The sequence below is a fragment of the Periplaneta americana genome, chromosome 12 (genome assembly GCF_040183065.1).
Source record: "Periplaneta americana isolate PAMFEO1 chromosome 12, P.americana_PAMFEO1_priV1, whole genome shotgun sequence".
Taxonomy (NCBI): Eukaryota; Metazoa; Arthropoda; class Insecta; order Blattodea; family Blattidae; genus Periplaneta; species Periplaneta americana.
The window spans coordinates 174,455,759-174,478,469 of record NC_091128.1 but is presented as its reverse complement, the minus strand read 5'-3'; the positions used below and the strand labels follow the sequence as shown (position 1 = coordinate 174,478,469).

The 22,711-nt window shown below is 36.8% G+C and overlaps 1 protein-coding gene across 1 annotated transcript in view; it reads left to right on the top strand.

Annotated features, from left to right (window-relative positions):
- Nucleotides 1-1,227: 1,227 nt before the first annotated feature.
- The window catches only part of LOC138711213 (cysteine-rich secretory protein 2-like), a 55,344-nt gene continuing 33,860 nt past the window's right edge, over nt 1,228-22,711 (top strand). Inside the window, exon 1 of the mRNA XM_069842600.1 lies at nt 1,228-1,297. The gene's annotated coding sequence lies outside the window, so the exon portion shown is untranslated. The remainder of the gene's footprint in view (nt 1,298-22,711) is intronic.

The window sequence follows — 22,711 nt, the reverse complement described above, 5'->3', positions numbered from 1 at the left end:
GAAAAGAAACGGATCTATGAACCAACAATCCCGTTCTATAAAGATAAATATAGCCTGTCCCACATTGATGTAATAGGTCTGATGGTGGGAGCACGAGGTACCATACCCTCCTTCTTTGCCAACAAATGTAAAAACCTGGGCTTAACACACAGCATTGTGAAGGAAATAGCCATTAGTGCCCTCAAAGGATCGATTCAGATATTGAGAAATCACTTGTATGGGAGTGATAATGGAAATTTCTAGTTATCTTAACCGATGGCTGTTGTGGTTTAGATATCAATGCCAATCACTCCGTATTATTATTTTTCTCGCGGCATTCAAATCATTCTAACCTACCTGATAATATCCCCCCCTTTCTTAACTGCAAATAAGCACAAATACTACTTAGGTACAAATTTTTCTGACATTTTGCATATCTGATTCCCTAACCGTTTCTAATCTGTATCATTTTATTTTTTAGGTGTGTTTCCAAATTATATGTAATACGCTTTGTCAAATCTGGCAAACTTTTCATAAAGGAAGCTAAATTTATTTATTTATTTATATTTCATTGCATGTAGAACTTTAACTGTAATTTTCTCAAAACTACTGTAGGTTTCCGTCACTTACCTGCTTTTTGTTCTAAGCCCATCAATTTATATAATTTTTATGCCCCCAGCCCCTGTTTATTGACCGATGGTCGATCATCCAGGTACTAACAATGATAGCTTTGTGACAGCTAAACACGAAGTTCGACACAAATTGCAATGAAGATATCAAGTTAAGCAATACATATTATTCCAAAATTGAGATTGCAGACAGTTATAGAAAAATGAGGAGGATATATTTCAATGGGTCAAGATTTCTGGAAATGACCTTTGAACACAATCCAAAATGCAAAACAGACAGACATGAAGCCGGAACACGCCAAGGCGCTGTAATCCTTGATGCTCATAATGATAATGACCGTGCGGACGGATTGATTCGTAGCATTAAACATAAACAAAGTCTGTTTACAGGGCCGCTATGACAGAAACTGAATTTTGGTACTGTGGATTCTGAAAATTTATTCTTGCTCAAGATGTTGAAGTGGACTTCTCCGTCTGTAATGAGGAAAGTAACAATTTTGCGACACGAATTTGTGATTAGGTTTCCATCTCCGACATGTAGCACAACACAGCTGCAAGGCCTTCAGCCCTCGTCGCGCCGCGGGGGGGGGGGGGGTCCGGACCGGTTCGTATATCTTGCTGCCGCGGTCCGCGGGCCCCAGTTGTGTGCGGTCCGCCACGCCGTCTGTCGGAACGGCTCCGCAGTCAAGGTGAGTCGAGTCGCCCAGCATTCTAGATGTGGTGAAGTGCTAATGGGTTCAAGTGCGTGCAACGCCAATTCCTTCCATTTTGTTCGCTGTTTACTTGGTGTATTATTTTTAATTTACAACCTACAACAATTCTGACAAATGTTAAAGCAACGGTTTGAGACGTCTCTGATTGCTTAACGTGGTTCGAGATGTTTTTGGGTTTTGCACCGTTTAGAAACATCCAACGTTACGGAGTAACTTACCGGCTTCGGGATCAACACCTGGAGACAAGTATACGTCCGGAACTTTGGATGTTTCTGCAAGGTGCAACAACTCGAAAATACTGTATCAGATCAGGGGCATGATTTCAGTTCTTTTTTGGAGGGGGGGAGGCAAGATTTTTTATGGAAGACCTTATAGACTATATCGTGTGGCGTTCTACCACCTTATGAACCGTTTTTCATATCGTAAACTGAGGTGAATTTGAACGCAGTAGGTATTTATGCTACAAGTTCGTAAAGGTTCTCTTTTTGGCACGAGTGCAAAGTTTGTGAAATGAGAAGCCAAAAACATAACTTTACGAATGTGTATCATACAAGTTCTTTTGTGCGAGATCGTGCGTATTTGCTTGGTTTCCGCACAAAACCAATCCGCGGTAAGTCTAAAATTCCACATTCAGTATTCCCAACCTAACACACATAACAATTTCCCTCTTCTTACCGCTTAAGTGACATATTCATTTTACTGCTTTAAGCTTTTAACATATTATTTTTAGAGACGTTCAATATAGTAATAATTATAAATTGGAAACTTACCAATGCAATTTCACCTAAATTGCACTGTTAATTATTGTTTTTAAATATTTGCAAAAATTAAGTAAACTCTACAACGCCACTAAAGTTACTGCATTTCGTGATGCATGTAACATTAAGGAAGCCGTTTGTTTTAAGTTCGCATTTATAGACTGGGGGGGGGGGGAAGATAGACGTATATCACGGCCTGCTGGAGTATAGTAAACACAGAAAACATTTTAAAGCAACAATGTTGAAGATAGATATTTTTGTTTTGCAAAATTGCCGTCATTGAACAGAAACCAAGATGGAGATTTCATTGCAACTAATTAGAAATTCCTCAACTACGTTTCGCTTTTTCAAACTTTTCCTCGAACATGAAAACTTCAACATACAGCTCTTGTAACGCATATTACTATTACGATAGCACAAATTTACATGAAATAAATATTTCAATAATACATCATGATTACACGACTTTTAATACTGTATCACTTAGGAATAAAATATGTATATATTACTTTCACGTGTTACTTTGAACTAAATTTAAAAATGGAAATTCTATATATCCAACCGAAAAACCAGAAACTGAACACACTACAACAATACGAAATAAACAGATACACAAAAACACATCAACAAAAAATTCTCAACACACAACTGAATTTCAGAACACACACTATTTGAATCCACACTACACAACCAAACGCACCTCCATTGGAGGCGAAGGCACCGGAAGATGCAAGGACCACGCAGTTCTGAAGATGGCTCCCAAACCGAAACTAGTGAACTGAGGTATTTTTAAACTTAGTTCAAATTAACACGTGAAAGTAATACATACATATCTTATTCCTAAATATTTAAAGTTGGAGAACTTACAATACCACGATTTCACGGCCGTCTAAACTCAGAACCGTTAAGAAATATGTAGCCATGGAATGGCAATCTGTTTTATTCATGATCACGAATTCACAGCCGTTTAAACCAACCATATAATCAACAAAGCGATTAGGAAACCCTGAGAGCTACATCTTGTTGCAATGAGTGCTACATGTAACTTCGTAACAATAAGGGCTAAATTGTAGATAAGAATGTTAAATTTCTTACTTATTTGTGTCACGTGTAATATTTACGTCATGAAAGATCGAGATAATTAATTAATTTCTTACTGAATGAAGTTTGTCCACTGAATATTACATTTTCTTTGTCAGTTCGTAAAATAAATAGGAATGCGTAAAGTGGTTACTTTTTACGACGCACTGGTATTTTAAAGGCTAGCTTTACGCACTGATAGCAGTAGGCCTACGTAAAATGCAACTTTACGCACTATCGTAGAAAAAAGGATTTAAACCATCAAACCTGGTGTACTTAAGTACTTTTTAATATTGATGTTGATTAATCAAGTGTCCGAAGACAGGTTTGAACCTCATAAGTGACATCAATAAGGTATCACTCATGAGGCAACTGAGCCAGGAGATAATGGGTTAGGGTAGCCAGTACCTTTTCCCTTCCTCCTGCGGTGGTTGAGCTGATTGGTCAGACCTCCAGCCTGTCACGCAGGTGGTCCGGCTTCGAGTCTCGATCAGGCCTGAGATTTTTCACTGAAAAAAAAAAAACATAGTGACACTTGTAACGGACAAGGTCGCAGTTGGGGTTTTTCTCGGGTTCTCCCACTTCCCCATATTAGGCATCTACATAATTCCGTAAACATTCCTCCATTTCGTCATCATTCCATAGCATTCCCCGAACGCCGGCTGACGACGCACGGAGAGAGCAGCCCTATGGACGAGTGGGGTTGCCTGATCGAAACCTGGATAAGCAGCGAGCCTTTGTGTAATCAGCCGGTGTGGGTTTGGGAATGCGCCTAGCTTGAGGATTAGCGCAATAGATCATGAAAGGTCGTAGTGTTGGCTCATAGTGCCCTCTTCCGAAATTCCGTTCCATTCTATTGTCATACATCGCCGACTAGCTACATATTACACTAGTCAGACTTCAGATGCATACAAACAATTGTTTTTCCTCTGACACATAACGTCAAGTGAGATGTGCTGCCTGATAATAGATATACATATCAGCCTGAACCCCAATCAGAGGGATTTTTTTTAATATGTCATAAAAAGGACTAATATCATCATTTATCATATTTGAGGGGCTTAGAACAAAAAGCAGGTAAGTGACATTATTAAAAAAATGAGGTAAGTGCGTGTTGTGATAGCCCAAAAGGATGTTTCTTTGGGATAAAATCAGGTAAGAGATCACACTGTGCAGTGCTGCTATATGGGCATCATTTCACCAAACTAGTGTATAATATTCCATTGCATGTACAACTTTAACTGTAATTTTCTCAAAACTAGGTTTCCATCACTTACCTGCCTTTTGTTCTAAGCCCTTCATTTGTCTTATGGTCAAGTTTACCCCACTTTACAGTACACAGTACACAGTTTCGTCACATAGGTCTAGTTTCAACTTCTTACCCTACTTATATGATACGCAATTTACATGTAAATTATAGGCCTATTGACAGTCTTAATCATAACATGGCCAACACTGAACAAGTTTATATTATAAATTCACGTTTAACATGAGTTTAATATAGCAATTCCTTTGTTTTTTTAGAACTTTGAACATGTATTTATATTAGGCGATTGTCATGACAACCACGTGACTCCGATTCGCGCCATAGCCTGTCTTTCTCGTTAGCCACGTTTATGTTAATATGACGTACGTGCGAACAAATGAGCACACAATTTCATTCATAAAGAAATTGTAATTTATATAAAAAATATACAGGCCTACTTTTATTTACAACATGTAACAACCGCTCAAGTCCACACCTGTGGAGTAACGGTTTGCGCGTCTGGTCGCGCGAAACCAGGTGGCCCGGGTTCGAATCCCGGTTGGGGCAAGTTACCTGTTTGAGGTTTTTTCCGGGGTTTTCCGTCAACCAAATATGAGCAAATGCTGGGTAACTATCGGTGCTGGACTCCGGACTCATTTCACCGGCATTATCACCATTTCATTCAGACGCTAAATAACCTGAGATGTTGATACAGCATAGTAAAATAACCTATTAAAAACCGCTAAATTTAGCAAATGGTCACACTCTTGATTCATTTTAGCGAACTCATTAACTAGCTTGTCTTTTATTTCTTAAGCGTTTATAAAAGTTAAATTTTTAACTAATCGGAGGGTAAAACAGTTACATTACCGGTTGTTCTATATGGTTGTGAAACTTGGACTCTCACTTTGAGAGAGGAACATAGGTTAAGGGTGTTTGAGAATAAGGTGCTTAGGAAAATATTTGGGGCTAAGAGAGATGAAGTTACAGAAGAATGGAGAAAGTTACACAACGCAGAACTGCACGCATTGTATTCTTCACCTAACATAATTAGGAACATTAAATCCCGACGTTTGAGATGGGCAAGGAATGTAGCACGTATGAGCGAATCCAGAAATGCATATAGAGTGTTAGTTGGGAGGCCAGAGGGAAAAAGACCTTTGGGGAGGCCGAGACGTAGATGGGAAGATAATATTAAAATGGATTTGAGGGAGGTGGGATATGATGATAGAGACTGGATTAATCTTGCTCAGGATAGGGACCTATGGCGGGCTTATGTGAGGGCGGCAATGAACCTTCGGGTTCCTTAAAAGCCAGTAAGTAAGTAAGTAAGTAAGTAAGTAAGTAAGTAAGTAAGTAAGTAAGTAAGTAAGTAAGTAAGTAAGTAACTGGAGGGTACTTGACCGGAAAATTTTAATATTAAAAGTACAGTATCACATTTTTTAGTAGTACGTACTACTCATTTATCAATTATTTTTTATCTTAAACTGAAGAAGAAGGCATCTGTTTCCCCTGCCTTCCCTAAATGGCGCCTCTGTATCAAATTATTTTATTTTTGTTGAAAATTACTGGCGTGCATAAGAATTACAGCATAGGACATCTTCTCCTTCTTCTTCTTCTTCTTCTTTATATCCTATTTTCTTCTTCTTCTAGAACGCTAGAACATGTTACATTTCCAACATATTCTCCGGTGGTCGAGTTACGTTACATCTGCCAGCGGACTCGTGTTCGTGGCAGCCTCTCTCTTCTGATATTCTACATTCCTGTTACGTGGCTCGACCAGTTTATCCTACGCTGGATTTAACTACATATAAGCTCTGTATTTTTAGTTTTGATCTTTTAGCTTCATTTCTCATTCCGTAACTCAATCTGACTCCTTCAGATATCGTCAGAGAACCCGGTTGTTAAAAATAAAATGGTTGGTAAGCTTCTATAAACTGAACAGTATACAAATCAAATGCTTAAACGTAAGCAAAGTTACAATACGTATTTACGAAGTACCAGAGAAACAGTAAGCAGAATTAGTTTGAGATATTTCGTGTAGTTTCAGAGTAAGAACGAAACCAAGATAGAAAGGCTACATAGGCCTATACAAAACATTTAACTCAGATAGGCTACAAATGTCACCAAAGAAACTGAAGTAAGACGCCTAAAATTTCAGTAATAATAATAATAATTAATAATAATAATAATAATAATAATAATAATAATAATAATAATAATAATAATAATGTTCAGCTGGCTACGGACTGGAAGGTCCGGGGTTCGATCCCAGGTGGTGACAGGATTTTTTCTCGTTGCCAAACTTTCAGAACGGCCCCGAGGTTCACTCAGCCTCCTATAAAATTGAGTACCGGGTCTTTCCCGGGGGTAAAAGGCGATCAGAGCGTGGTGCCGACCACACCACCTCATTCTAGTGCCGAGGTCATGGAAAGCATGGGGCGCTACCTCCATGCCCCCCCAAGTGTCTTCATGGCATGTTACTGGGATACCTTTACCTTTAATAATAATAATGTTAATTCTCTAGCATCTTTTAGTGTCTTCTGGTTGAGCAAACAAATGACGTTACTCGGCAACAAAGTGACGAAAATAATAACAATGAAATAAAATATTTGTGAAATAATGCAACAATGAGATCCTAGTACACATGTAATATATTAACATGCATGTTGGAGTTGAAATAAAAAAATTAATAATAATAATAATAATAATAATAATAATAATAATAATACTTACTGGCTTTTAAGGAACCCGGAGGTTCATTGCCGCCCTCACATAAGCCCGCCATTGGTCCCTATCCTGAGCAAGATTAATCCCTTCTCTATCATCATATACCACCGCCCTCAAATCCATTTTAATATTATCTTCCCATCTACGTCTCGGCCTCCCTAAAGGTCTTTTTCCCTCCGGCCTCCCAACTAACACTCTATATGCATTTCTGGATTCGCCCATACGTGCTACATGCCCTGCCCATCTCGAATGTCTGGATTTAATGTTCCTAATTATGTCAGGTGAAGAATATAATGCGTGCAGTTCTGTGTTGTGTAACTTTCTCCATTCTCCTGTAACTTCATCCCTCTTAGCCCCAAGTATTGTCCTAAGCACCTTATTCTCAAACACCCTTAATCTCTGTTCCTCTCTCAGAGTGAGAGTCCAAGTTTCATAACCATACAGAACAACCGGTAATATAACTGTTTTATAAATTCTAACTTTCAGATTTTTTGACAGCAGACTGGAAGATAAAAGTTTCTCAACCTAATAATAACAGGCATTTCCCATATTTATTCTGTGTTTAATTTCCTCCCGAGTATCATTTATATTTGTTACTGTTGCTCCCAGATATTTGAACTTCTCCACCTCTTCAAAAGATAAATTTTCAATTTTTATAGTTCCATTTCGTACAATATTCTGATCACGAGACATAATCATATAATAATATAATAATAATAATAATAATAATAATAATAATAATAATAAATGTTTCTGAAATCATGCAACAATAAGATCCTAGTAGACAAGTAACATGGTTGCCTAGGCTTACATATTGTAGTTAAAATTAAAAAAAGAAAAAAAAATTTCTTTTAAGTTTTATGAATTGAATAGCCGCCCAGAACAAGGTTGTAACCAGCAAATGCAAAATTCTTCAGGAATGAAGAAAAACACATTGTACTGTAAATACTTTTAATTTTGTAGAGCAAGACTGACAATCTGATACATACACTGATTTCAATACAGGTACAAGCATTACCCACAGCGTATCCATAACAACCTTGATCAGCGAAAAAGTCAATTTATAAGAAATTACAGTTACAACCTTGTACAGGGCTGCTATTCAATTACATATTGATTACTTTCACAACATAAGTTATTTTTGGTACCGGGTTGGACTACAGCTGCAGAAAATGTTTAAACAATAGCTGCATACTTTTAGAGAGAACGGAACAGGAATTCTGAGCTACGTAGCTTTTTACTATTCGTACTGTTTCAATAATCAACATTATTTCATTTAGTAATAATATGACAGTTAATAGAAGTTACGGGAATTTTATTTTAAAAACTCAGAGAAACTTTGTGTTGGAATAAAGAAGCGCTGACCAAACACGAGTCTCTAGCTCCACGTCTGTCTACACCCACACAAATATTCTTTGCGGCAAATAAACTATCTTTCTTCCTTTCCAATTGAAGGCTAAGGCAGTTACTTACCTAACGATAGTTATTAAACCGTAGGAGGAATTAAAACACAATGGGATGACGTTTTGATTTAATTTTTAGTGGAAACTGATTAATTTTATTTATAAATTCTTTCTGTGTACTAATTAAAATATCAATAGCGAATATATTAATGTATGTATGTATTTATTCACACTGCAATGGGTATCTACCCGGTGGCAGTGGTAACTAATTACACTCAATAATGACAATAATAAACTTATTAATTAAAAATACAATTAATGATAATACTAATAATTAATAATAATAATAATAATAATAATAATAATAATAATACTAATAACAACAACAGGGAATATACTAAATTAAATGAAACGATCACTTAAAATAACATTTGAAACATTCTAGTTTGTATCTTAAAACTAAGATCGAACTAAAACCCACGAGTATGATATGTTCATATCTGCACAAGTACCTTTCAACATTACACTCATTTCTCTGTCAACTCACTCACTGCACTGGAACTACGACACATTTCACTGATTCTATCCTGATTTCACTAACACTTCAAAAACATTTCACTGTTCAAATACTTTGCACTGCCACTATAAACTATAAAGCTTCCCAGACAGGAACACGTTTCACTTACACAGCACACTTCACTGACACGACATACTTCTTCACTGATACAACACACTTCATTGACACAACATAATTCTTCACTGATACAACACTTCAATAACAACATATCATTTACACCCTTTAAGTACTGTGTATAATTACCGTCTATTAGTAAGGTCCTTAAGCCTATTTTTAAATACATTTTTGGTTGTTGGTAAAGCCTTTAGTAAGTCTGCAGGTAAAGCATTCTAGTCCCTGATAGTACGATTGAGAAAAGAAAACTTTCCAGTGTCCGTCCTCTGCCTTCTTTCCCTCAATTTATATGAGTGGTCGTTCCTTGAAGAGTAATTTGGCGGCTGCAACCTATTTTTTATTTCTTTCCAGGCAGGCTCACCTCTGTATGTTTTGAATGGATCTGTATTCAGAATAATTTTCATAATACGAGTATATAGCGATTATATTTCCTGCTATAAGATACAGCAGTAATAAAACACCGGTCGCGGTACGAGGAGTGCGGAGAAAGTCGTGATAATAGCAGAAAGTATGTTCACAACCGTTTGGATCGCTATTAATCTGACAGGAGCTGCTCCAGTTCGCATATTGTGCGTGTTTTTAAAGAGACGTACTAGTGGGAAACTGATTCACTAACAGATGTGAACCATATTTAGATTAAACTAAAGGACCGACTTTAAATAGAACAACATTTTTGACAATGAACGGAATATGAATTTAGACTTGCAATACAGCAACAACTTTACTGAATGGCACTTCGAGAGGTCTAGTTCAACTTCTCTTACAAGTAGAACATAGAGAAACATTAACTAACTAATCAACCAAGCAAGCAACTAACAAAATCAACCAATCAGCCAAATAACTCAAGTAAACAACCAATCAGCCAATCAAACCAGACATATCAACCTATCAATCTAAATCAACTAACCAATCAACCAATCAAAATCACGCAGCTAATCAAACCAGACAAACCAACCTATCAATCGAAATCAACCAACCAACCAACCAACCAACCATCTAAAATCAACAAATCCCCCAAAAATGAAACCAACCACACAAGCCTACCAACCAACCAAATCAACTTATAAATCAACCAACTAAACCAATCTACTAACCAACTAATCAAATCAATCAACCAACCATTCCTATTACATTATACATGAGGGGTTCACAACCAGAGTGGACCAAGTCCATCTGGAATAGTTCTGAGATATTGAGTCTTAAAGTTCCTGTCTCACGCTTAGCAACCTTCACCTTCCATAGGAAATGCTGCTCTCTGTGGAGTAACAAATGAGTTATGGACTTGGTTTGTTATGGCAATGATATAATCTAAGTTTTCTTCATCCGAGATTGTATTAATCCACAAACTGACCACTGGTGGACTTGGTCCACTCTGGTTGTGAGCCCCTCATATAATAGTTTTTCGAGTTCATTTGATTGAGGAAAACTGCAGCATTGTAGAAAAAAATTACATCATTACGTATGACTATACGTCATTTCATAATGTGTAAAGTAGCCACGTTCAATTAGTAGGCTAGCGGTGTCAAAGAGGACGGAAGCTTTGTAGTTTCAATAATTTTAATTATGTCGCGCTGTCCATTTTCGTCGTCAAGTCTTTTGAAGGCCGCTCCAATACTCCACGCGGAGTGTATAAACCAGAGTTGTAAATTTTAGCAGTGTGTCTTGTTCTAGTTCACAGTGAAAATTAATTATATTACAGTTCAGTGTATAATAAAAATGTGGAGGCATTGGGAAGCGAGTGAAGTGTCGGAACCGATACCCATGAACGTCAATAACGACGATGGTAATAATAATAATAATAATAATAATAATAATAATAATAATAATAATAATAATATATCAGAGTTAAATAACAATTCAAATTCAAAAGCTAGACCAAAATTATGTAAGCAGTGTCAAACGTTTGTGTGCAATGCCCACACATATGTTCTGAAAAACAATTTAGGTCAAGGAAAAATTTCGGAGACATCTAAAATTCTTAAATTAAATAGAAATACTGTAAGTAAAATTGTAAAAGAGGGACCCAAGACACCTAAAAAGCGTGGACACAAAGTCACAAAATTTAATAAAGTAGATGGTTTTACGTGTGAATACATTCGCCGTGAAATATATAGTTCTTAAAATAAGGGCCAATCCTTAACAATAAAAGAATTATTACAAAAAGTCAAACTTTCCGGTTTTCCTTATGGAGAAACATTTAATTATTTCTTTAAATAATTAATTTAAAATAAATAATCTAAATAATATAAATAATCTTCAAATTAACTCATGCTTTGAGCAATTAAGCCTAGCCCATATCCATGTTATATTAATATATAGCAGCAACAAACAAGACGTGACAACGTCGCATTTTCATTTTATTATCGGTGCATGCAATAAAGACCTACAAAACTTAAAAGGGATGCCGCTGCCTAATAATTAAACGAGGCAACTTTAACAGGAATGTAAACATTGCCGGCAGAGAAGAAACCGCCAAACTTCAAGCCAAACGTGGAATGAGACCTCTGCCATCGGTTCAATAGCAATTATACTTCTCTCCTCCTCTGCCGACAATGTTCAATGTTTACTTCTCCTGTCAGAGATTCTGGAACGGAGTATAGATAGTTTTCCTTAGAACTTCTTTTTTTAACTATTATTTAATGACGTATAAAATACGCCGTTATGTAGAATTCGTGGTAACGAAATGGTATTTGGCGAGATAAGTCCGAGGATTTCTCATGAGATTACCCAACATTCGCCGTACAGTTGGCAGAAATCTCGTAAGAAAACCTAACTTGGTAGTCTAATGAACCTAAGCGGGAATCGAACCCACGTCCGGACGCAGGCTCGAGTAGACAAACGTACTACTCCGTTCCGGCGGCCTGCAAGCGGGGTTCGAACCCATGCCCGAGCGCAGCATCAGAGCATGAATCCCTTCAGTTATTCCTGGACCACGTCAATGACAACTTCTCTCCTTGAACCACCGGCAGTACATCACAATCCCCACGCTTTAACATTTCACACTGTAGCACTTTCCTTACCACGTGTCTTGTTCCCAGAAGGTTGTTTACTGTAAATAATTTATTGGACGATTTCTTAGTATTAATGTATTATAATTTATTGCTCTTGTCATTCAAATTACTGAGGCCTTAGCCATTATTGTTGCCACAGAACATTTTCTTGTACTCAGTGGAATTTACAGTATTACCCATTATTATTATGGGTATTATTATTATTATTATTATTATTATTATTATTATTATTATTATTATTATTATTATTGTTATTATAGCTACTGAATTATGAATAGATGCATTCTCATCTTTATAAAGGAGCGGCCACATTATCAAGTCAGTCATTCTATTGTTCACTTACCATGTATTTAGGGTGCGACGTACCATTGAACGCGGAGATAGAATTACAGATTCTTGTGGTTGGATGTAGGTGTTTGGAGGAAGTCCAATATTCTACAGACTTCTTCTGTGTACATTTTTTTTTTCCCGGATGGTAACACAATCGGAGTTATATGCACTTCTTATTGGTTACAGATTTTTTATTTCACGAGCCAGCTGCCATTGTAGCCTATACGAAGGTGTTTTAGTCCACTGTGTTTTAATACCGTGATATTCGGAACTACAAAATCGACAGTTTTGTATGATTCATACATAAATACTTTATCAGAGCGATAGTGTGATATTTTTATAGTGATAATTCACACTATTCTGTAGAAGCCACAACATTTAGTGTCTTTGGACAATAAGGTATCAGGGAAACTTATTTGGACAACATTGTATCAGGCAAGTTCAGTTGGACAACAGTGCATTAACTAAATTAAGTTTTGATAATAACATATCAGATAAATTTAGATGAACAACCAAGTATAAAGAAATTCATTCCGACAGCAATACTTTAAGTAAATTCAAGTCGGTTACAATGAATAAAAAAATTAAGTTCAACAACAGTGCATAAGGTAAATTAAGTTTCACAGTAATTCATCAAAACATCTTAAGTAAAAGCTGTATCAGATACATCAAGTTCGTCAAGAGTATGTGAGGCTGTCAATTCGACAACAATGTGTCAGGTAAATTAAATTTGACAACAGCACATTAGACGGCAATAGCGTATAACATATATTTAATCTGACAGCAATGTATAAGAAAAATTGAGTTGGATAAAAATGTATCAGGAAAATTCTATTCTATGTGAGGTGAATTAAGTCGACTACAATGCACCAAATAAACTCAGTTAGACGTAACGAAATGGCTCAGTGGTAATACTAATGTTCAAATTCTGTGGAAATAAATAAATGCATAAATAAATGAAAGTAACTAAATATATGAATAAATTAATGAATGAATGAATTAATACATGAATGAATAAATAAACGAATGAGAGAATGACTAAACAAAGATACATATTGAAAAAATTGAAAACAGTAGTCCTATGAGAAATTTAGTTGAAGAAAATAACGTATCAGACAAATTCAGTTTAACAGTGAAGTAAAATCTAATAATAATAATAATAATAATAATAATAATAATAATAATAATAATAATAATAATAATAATAATAATAATAATAATAACAATATTTACTACTATTTATTTAGAAATGGCTCTTAAGAAACCCGCAGGTTCATTGCTGCCCTCACATAAGCCCGCCATCGGTCCCTATCCTGTGCAAGATTAATCCAGTCTCTATCATCATATCCCACCTCCCTAAAATCCATTTTAATATTATATAATAATAATAATGATAATAATAATCATCATCATCATGTAGCTTCCTAGGAGTTGGGTTACAGATTGGTCCGTTCCGGTCTCATATTAGAAGTCAAGAAGTCTCTTCAGTGGTCTTTTTAGTAATCTAGGATATCTGTTGCGGTATTGACATGTATCCACTTTGACTTATAATTTAAAATTTGCTCAAAGACTGATTGACAATTAATATGTGAGGAGAAAAATCCGACGCCGGGGATCGAACCCGGGTCCTTGATTCTATGTACCAAGCACTCTGACCACTGAGCTACGCCGAATTCAATCTACAGCACCGGATCGAATTCTCCTCCTTCAATATAATATTTAAAAACTGATGTCAATAATGTATCAGCTAAATTCAGATAGATAATAATGTATCAGGTATATTCACTTTGATAGCAGGTTTATGAGTGAAATGAATTCGAAAACAGTACGTCAGTAAGTTTAGTTGATACAACACTTTATCAGTATAATTGAGTTCGAGTAAAGAATACGAGGTAAATAAAATTTCACAATGTATCAAATAAGCTCAATTCAACGACGAATCACGTAAATTCAGTTGGATAAAAATAAATATACATAATATTGTGAGGTAAATAGACTTCGCCAACAATATACTGAAGCAAATTCAGTTTGACAAAAATGCTTAAGACAAATTCACTTCGCCAATGATGTATAAGGTAAATTAAGTTCGAAGGATATGCAATTGCAAACCGGGAACCGGCAGGCCACTTCCTTCCTTGGGATCCGACGTCACAGACGACAGGCAGCGCTGTGATCTTGTTCCTCGTTACACTGGGCAGCGGGCCCGGGTGCAGCCGCGAAGTCAGGTTAAGAACCCCGGTCGGCGCTGTGTGGCGTCACGGAATCGCGCGGGGCGGGGGTCAGTGACTGGAGAAGCGCCTCACACTCGCCTCGCCACGGGTGAGCTGCACGTTACCGGGTGCTGTTCTCTCTACCAAAATTGCTGCTTCACTTCTTCGTGCATTTTGCACCAACTTGATTTCTCCAAAGTCAGCGCTTACTGAGTCCTTGTACTTTTCTAAATCTACCAGTACAGAATATGCATCTCTCTCTCTCTCTAACATAATTCGATTTAAATCCTGTGCAAATTCAACCTCGCAAATTTCTAGCGCAATAATTAACAATAGATCCCTATTAGAAACAACAAGAACCAAATTTTTTGGCTTAAAAATCGATAATGTGTTAAATTGAAAAATCGTATTAAAGAAATTACCCCCAAACTAAATTCAGCTTGTTTTGCTATTAGATCCATGCAAAAGATAGTAAATATCAATACCTTAAAAACAATATGTATGTATGTATTTATTCACACTGCAGTGGGTATATACCCGGTGGCAGTGGTAACTAATTACACTCAATAATGACAACAATAAACTTATTAATTAAAAATACAATTAATAATAATACTAATAATTAATACTAACAATAATTAATAATAATAATAATAATAATAATAATAATAATAATAATAATAATAATAGTAACAACAGGGAATATACTAAGTTAAATGAAACGATCACTTAAAATAACATTTGAAATAAATCTAATTTGTATCTTAAAACTAAGATCGAACTAAAACCCACGAGTATGATATGTTCATATCTGCACAAGTACCTTTCAAATTACACTCATTTCGCTGTCAACTCACTCACTGCACTGGAACTACGACACATTTCACTGATTCTATCCTGATTTCACTAACACTTCAAAAACATTTCACTGTTCAAATACTATGCACTGCCACTATAAACTATAAAGCTTCACTGACAGGAACACGTTTCACTTACACAGCACACTTCACTGACACGACATACTTCTTCACTGATACAACACTTCAATAACAACATATCATTTACACCCTTTAAGTACTGTGTATAATTACCGTCTATTAGTAAAGTTCTTAAGCCTATTTTTAAGTACATTTTTGGTTGTTGGTAAAGCCTTTAGTAAGTCTACAGGTAAAGCATTCCAGCCCCTGATAGTATGATTGAGAAAAGAAAACTTTCCAGTGTCCGTCCTCTTTGTATACTTCCACTCGGTAATCAGTTTTGGAATAATATTCTGGGGAAATTCCACAGATAGTAATACTATATTTATATTACAAAAAAGAGTAATTGGAATAATGGTAGGTGCCAAATCTAGGGAATCGTGTAGGACTATTTTCAAAAAACTACAAATAATGCCCATGGCTTGTCAGTATATCTTTTCATTAATAATCTTCCTCGTATGTAATCGTGAAAACTTTGTAACTAATTCAACAGTTCATAGCATAATACACGTCAAAAAATGACTTTCATACTCCATCGGCAAGTCTATCGTGCTATCAAAAAGGAGTGCGTTATATGGCAGTAAAAATTTTTAATAGCCTCCCTATCGATATAAAAAATGAAACTCAAAACATAAGATTATTTAGGGCCAAATTAAAGAAGTACCTAATTTCTCACGCCTTCTATTCTGTAGGTGAATTCATGACATTCAGTAACACTTCATGAAATTGATACTAAAACTTTGTGTTGTACTAGTAGACTATATTGTAAATCTCGTCTGTATATATTTCATTTAGACTGTGACTATAAATTAAGACTTTATAATAGTATTAAGTTTTTTGAATTGTTCCATATTCTAGCTGTAAAGCAATGTATGAATACCATGGAATGTTAATAAATACAATACAATACAATACAATACAATACAATACAATACAATACCGCATCACATATACCAGGCGAGCAAAAAGTATGGAACCTGCTTGTAGCTTTCTTGTTTTTCATTTTGTAAAGAAACTCTTTACAAGGTGGAAGTAATATGACTGAAGATTTTAACAGTTTACTTTTATTCCTTGGATAGAGTACAACAAAAAGTTCTAATACCATATTAGTCCAAATTGATAATTTTCTAAGAAAAAAAAATGTTTTCCTAAATGTTAACACTGTTTTACTCGTTACGTACATCCATACAATTCTGATTTTTACTCTTATCATTAGAGAAAGTGATAAATGAAGGGGTGAGATTGAGATAGTACAAAGCCACACTTTTAACAAAAATGGTTTTTGTGCGAATTCATTTCTTACACGTATGAGGAAGGTATTAGTAAAATATTATAAAAATTACTCAACAAATGACATAAGTATACGCCGAAGGAAGTATGATACCGTACCGAATAGGGTTTTGCACTTTTTTTTTGGTAATGTTTGGGTACAATATTTAGGGAATAAAAATTTACTTTTGAAATATCAAATAGTAAATTAATTATTTCTTTCATAATATTTTTCATTATCATCATTCAGAAATGTTTGAAACAAAAACAAAAATCGAAACAACGAATTCCAAAACAGGTCTGCAGGAGCACCTCTTACCCACGGGAAAGATCCGGCATACTCAATTTAATAGGAGACTGAGTGGATCACGAATCGTTCTGGAAGTTTAGCAACGAGAAAAAACCCCGTCGCCACCCAGAATTGAACCATGAATCTTTTAGTTTGTAACTATTTGCTCTATCCGACAATTATTTTCACTTCATACTTGGTGTGATGTGAAAGTATAACACATAAAACGGTGGTGCACTTAAAATCGCTTGTAACGCCCGTCTTCTTGAGCTGCGTCCAGTCAGGGCAGTGTGTGTGCTACGCGTACTGTGTGGTGCAGTTCGTTAACCAAGAGAGGCTATTCACGGAAGATGCGAGAAGATAAGACAATAATGAGAAACGCAAGAGAGCTGAAATCGGAATAAAAAGTACTTCACAGCCATTCTGTCTGACATATATGTATTCACACTGCAAATGGGTATATACCCGGTGGCAGTGGTAACTAATTATTCAATAATGACCATTTTATTAATAAAAATACAATAATAATAAATTACTACTACTACTACTACTACTACTACTACTATAGTATAGAATTCTTTAGTTGGCAGAGAAATTTAGACAGAGAAATATATATTTCTTACCTCTCACTCACTCAGTGGCTGACCGGAACTCTGCGGGGGGGATGGTGGCAAGAGACAGACACCCTCCATGAAACTGTTTGTATGTGCAGTGGCGGATTATTCTACTTCTACTTCCATGTTGTCGTCACCGTCATCATCGTCACTATCAGAGTCCAAACTTATTACGAAACGATCCACCGCCTTGTCAATCATTCCATCCCTTTCCCAATAAAAATCCTCTTCCTTTTTAATATGTTCACACGCATTTTTCCAATTCTCTGGCGTAACCTTGGACAACGCTTCTTCAAATAATTTTATAACTTCACTGGATTTGAAAGATACATTGTGTTTAGCGACATCATTTTTCACTTGAGCCCAGATGAACTCAATGGCACTAAAATTGCAGTGGTATGGTGGCAGTCGTACTACGGTATGCCGGTGTGGTTCACTTTGAGCTAATGTATCCAGTTCGTACCTTACCATTTTTTCCTTTTTCAATTTTATTATGTCGTACAGTACGATTTTTGTCGCCTTTGGGTCGTACTCTATGTTGTTCTGACGTAACCAAGACTGCATGTCTGATTTAGAAGATGCAGAAGTGGGAGCTTTATTTAACTGTACAGAATGGTAAGAGGCGTTATCCATTACTATAATGCTGTTTTGTGGAATGTTCGGAAGGAGTTTGTTTTCGAACCAATGTTTGAAATTAACGGCGTTCATTTCCTCATGAGGATCGTTGGTAGATTTGGACTTAAAACTGTGATAAGCTCCTGGTATAAATCCAGAAGAAGATCCAGCATGCACAATAATAAATCGTCCTCCTTTTCCTAGGGGCACGTTCAGAGGGATGTCACCATCTTCACAAATCCAAATTTTGCTCTTCGTGTGATTGACGTTTATCCATGTTTCGTCTAGGTAAACGATAGGGCGGCCGGTTATTCTTAAGTCGCGCATCCTCCTTAAGAAATGGAATCGCTTAGCAATTATGTCGGGTTTCTCTAGCAGAAGCTTCCGTCCGAAGTTATTGTTAGCGTAACGGAAATTAAGTTTTTTTAATAATTCCCGGACCGACCATTTACTGCCAGAAAATAAGCCAGACTTATCGAGAGCATCACGAATATCTTCCACACTCGGAATGAAATCAGCCTTATACAAAGAATAAATCTGCCTCTTGATGGCGGCAGCAGTGAATGAGTCTATATTGGTTTTCGTGGGCGTTCTTTGCGGCCGCTTTTTGCCCGGAGTTGAAACTCTTCTTCCTGATTCATCTGCTTCTCTCTTTTCATTTAGGATACGGTAAACAGTGCGTTCAGATACTCCACACGCAACAGCAGTTCGCTTTGCTACTTCGACTACGCTTATTGTAGGATTTCCGACTTTCAAGGCATCGTACTCCTCTACGAAAAACTTATGTACATTGCACACTATTTCCCTGGCGTCAGACTGCAGTGGCTTTCCTCTTGTTCCTACACCAAGAATCACAAACACTAGGACAAGTAGGCCTAATATAAAGCACAATACTTCTAACATTTTAATTATAAAATGATTATAGGCACCTTCTCAAACTACACTGAAAAATGTCAACACACAGTTGCAATAACATCCACCACTGACAACGTCTCCAGATGGACTGGTTTGGTGAGGGAGAGGGAGGAAAGAAAGAGGAAATACTGTTATACAAGTGTCTGTGTCCCAGGATTAGTTCAACTCACCCTCCCTGACCCTTCCCAAGGCATCAGGTAGCTCTGCCAACATAGACCTTCCCAAGTATAATAATAATAATAATAATAATAATAATAATAATAATAATAATAATAATAATAATACAGGGAGCATCTTAAATTAAATGAAGCACGATCACTTAAAATAACATTTAAAGTAAATCTAATTTGTATCTTAACCCTGAATTCGAACTAAAACCCGCGAGTATGATATGTTCATACCTTCACAAGTACCTTTCAACATTACACTCATCTCGCTGACAACTCACTCACTGCACTGGAACTACGACACATTTCACTGATTCTATCCTGATTTCACTAACACTTCAAAAACATTTCACTGTTCAAATACTTTGCACTGCCACTATAAACTATAAAGCTTCACTAACAGAAACAAACTTCACTTACACAACACATTTCACTGACATAACACACTTCTTCACTGAGACAACACTTCAAATAACAAAATATCAATTACACCGTTTAAATAGTGTGTATAATATACTACCGTCTATTAGTAAAGTCCTTAACCCTAATTTTAAATACATTTTTGGTTATTGGCAAACCCTTTAGTAAGTCTGCAGGTAAAGCATTCCAGTCCCTGATAGTACGATTGAGAAAAGAAAACTTTCCAGTGTCCGTCCTCTGTCTTCTTTCCCTTGATTTATATGAGTGGTCGTTCCTTGAAAAGTAATTTGACGGCTGCAACCTATTTTTTATTTCTCTCCAGGCAGGCTCACCTCTGTATGTTTTGAACATTGCGCATAATCGAATTCGCGTTCTCCTGTCCGTGAGTGTGTCCCATTTTAATAGTGAATTAGCCTATTACGACAACAATTGAGAGCCCGTTTTTGAATCTTTTCCAGTGTCTTAATATGTTCTAATCTATAAGGATCCCAACATGCAGCACCATATTCCATTACTGGACGAACTAGTGATTTGTATGCAATCTCTTTGGATTTATCAGAGCCTTTTCTTAGTACCCTCATCACAAAGTGAACACATTTTCTGTAATACTGGCGAGAAAATTAGTAAGCAAGCCTTTAACTTTGAAGTTCGCCGTTTCAGACACTCCTTCTTCTTCTTCTTCTTGTTCTTCTTCTTCTCCTCATTTGAAGAGAATGCCTTGTCAGTACCATTCTTCTATTCTGTCGTCTAGTCTTTCCATTTCTTTAAAGTTTTAATATCCTATGACTGCCATCGTATCTTCCAGAATCGTCGTTCGAGGTCTCCCTTTTTTTACTTCAAAAAATTTACTTTTAAAAATATTTTAAGGTAATGATTGTACCATAATGCATGGCCAATAAAAGATATTTATACAACTATTAGCTGAAGAGAAAATTTATATCAAGAGTGGTTCGTTTGTGTTTTTTTTTTAAATGTTATGTTTTATTTAACGACGCTCGCAACTGCAGAGTGTTCGTTTGTGTCGTAATAACCAAGAGTGATGTGATGTCTCTAGTTATTTTTACATCTTCATACGTGGTACAGTCATTAAGTTCTAATACTGAGCGCATAGTGGCGTTGTGGTGCACTATAGCACATAGGTGGCGCCATGGTATGATACCTTGTAAGTTAGTCTCTCGACCCAACAAGAGACAGTTGAGTGCATTAACTGTAAGCAGAACTACGGTCTTTGTTGTGACGGTGATTTGAATGCGCACGTCGGAACCCGAGATGTCACAGTTTGAGCAACGGGAAAACATCAAGTTCTGCCAGAAATTAGGCAAAACTTCTGCCTAAACGTTTCAAATGATGCAGCAAGTTTACGGTGAGGACGCAGTGAGTCGCAGTGTTGTGTTTAGGTGGCACCGACGTTTTTTGCAAGGAAGAGACAGTTTGTAAGATTATGTGCATACTGGTCGGCCACAAACAATTCGAACTAAACACAAGATCCAAGAAGTTGCAACGTTGGTGCGTGCTAACCGCTCCCAATCGGTAGACATATCGCAGCAACAGTAGGGATCAGCCATGGTACTTGTTACAAAATTCTGTCTGATGACCTGAACATGTCTCGTGTCACCCAGCACAGTGTGCCACGAATCTTGTCGCAAGACGAACGTGATGATCGCATGACGATTTGTGGTGACCTCATCAGTAGTGCTGACGATGATCCGACGTTTCTCAACCGGATAATAACTGGAGACGAAACTTGGTGTTTCCTTCACGATCCGCAACTGAAAAGACAATCCGCCACCTGGAAAACGCCGTTATCACCACGACAGAAAAAACCGCGACAAGACAGGTCAAAAGGCAAGGTGATGCTCGAACTGTTTTTTGATTCAAATGGAATTGTTCACATGGAATTCATCCCAGAAGGTGCAACTGTGAACAAAACCCGCTACAAAGAGATCCTTGGCCGTTTACGAGATTCAATTCGCAGTAATCGACCTGAGCTATGGCGTACAAAGAATTGGCTATTGCTACATGACAATGTCCCTGCACATCGCTCTGTCCTTGTCCAAGAGGAACTTGCAAGACAACAGGTGACAGTTCTTCCACACCCTCCGTACTCATCTGATCTCGCACCATGCAATTTTTTTCTCTTTCCTCGCATGAAAGCAACCCTACGTGGGCGTAGATTTCATTCTTCCGAAGAGGTCATGACTGCCACAAGAGAAGCCATACGGGACCTTCCTGCCAACATCTTTCAACGGTGCTTCCAGCAACTATACCAACGTTGGAAAACGTGCATAACGGCCAACGGAGACTATTTTGAGGGATCATGTGGTTCTGTTTAAATGTACGCCGTGTTATGCGGCATCTTGTGATACATCCAGATTCTTGTGGAAGCCTATCCTCCAGGCGTCAAGTCTTAGAACTTAATGACTGTACCACGTATAAAGTCTAAATAAATATATCAAAAGTAACCGTTAAAATAGTAGGGCTAGCACCTGACAGTTGAAGGGTAAATGTACGTGAACGACCATAAATAATAACAAAAAATGTAGGCTCTAAATTTCTAAAATTTTACAAGAAAATGAACTCAGAAGTGGTAAAAAACTATGACATTGATCGAATCACTCAAATAAACATTAACCCAACTTCAAATATTCCACTGGGAGCCATTCCC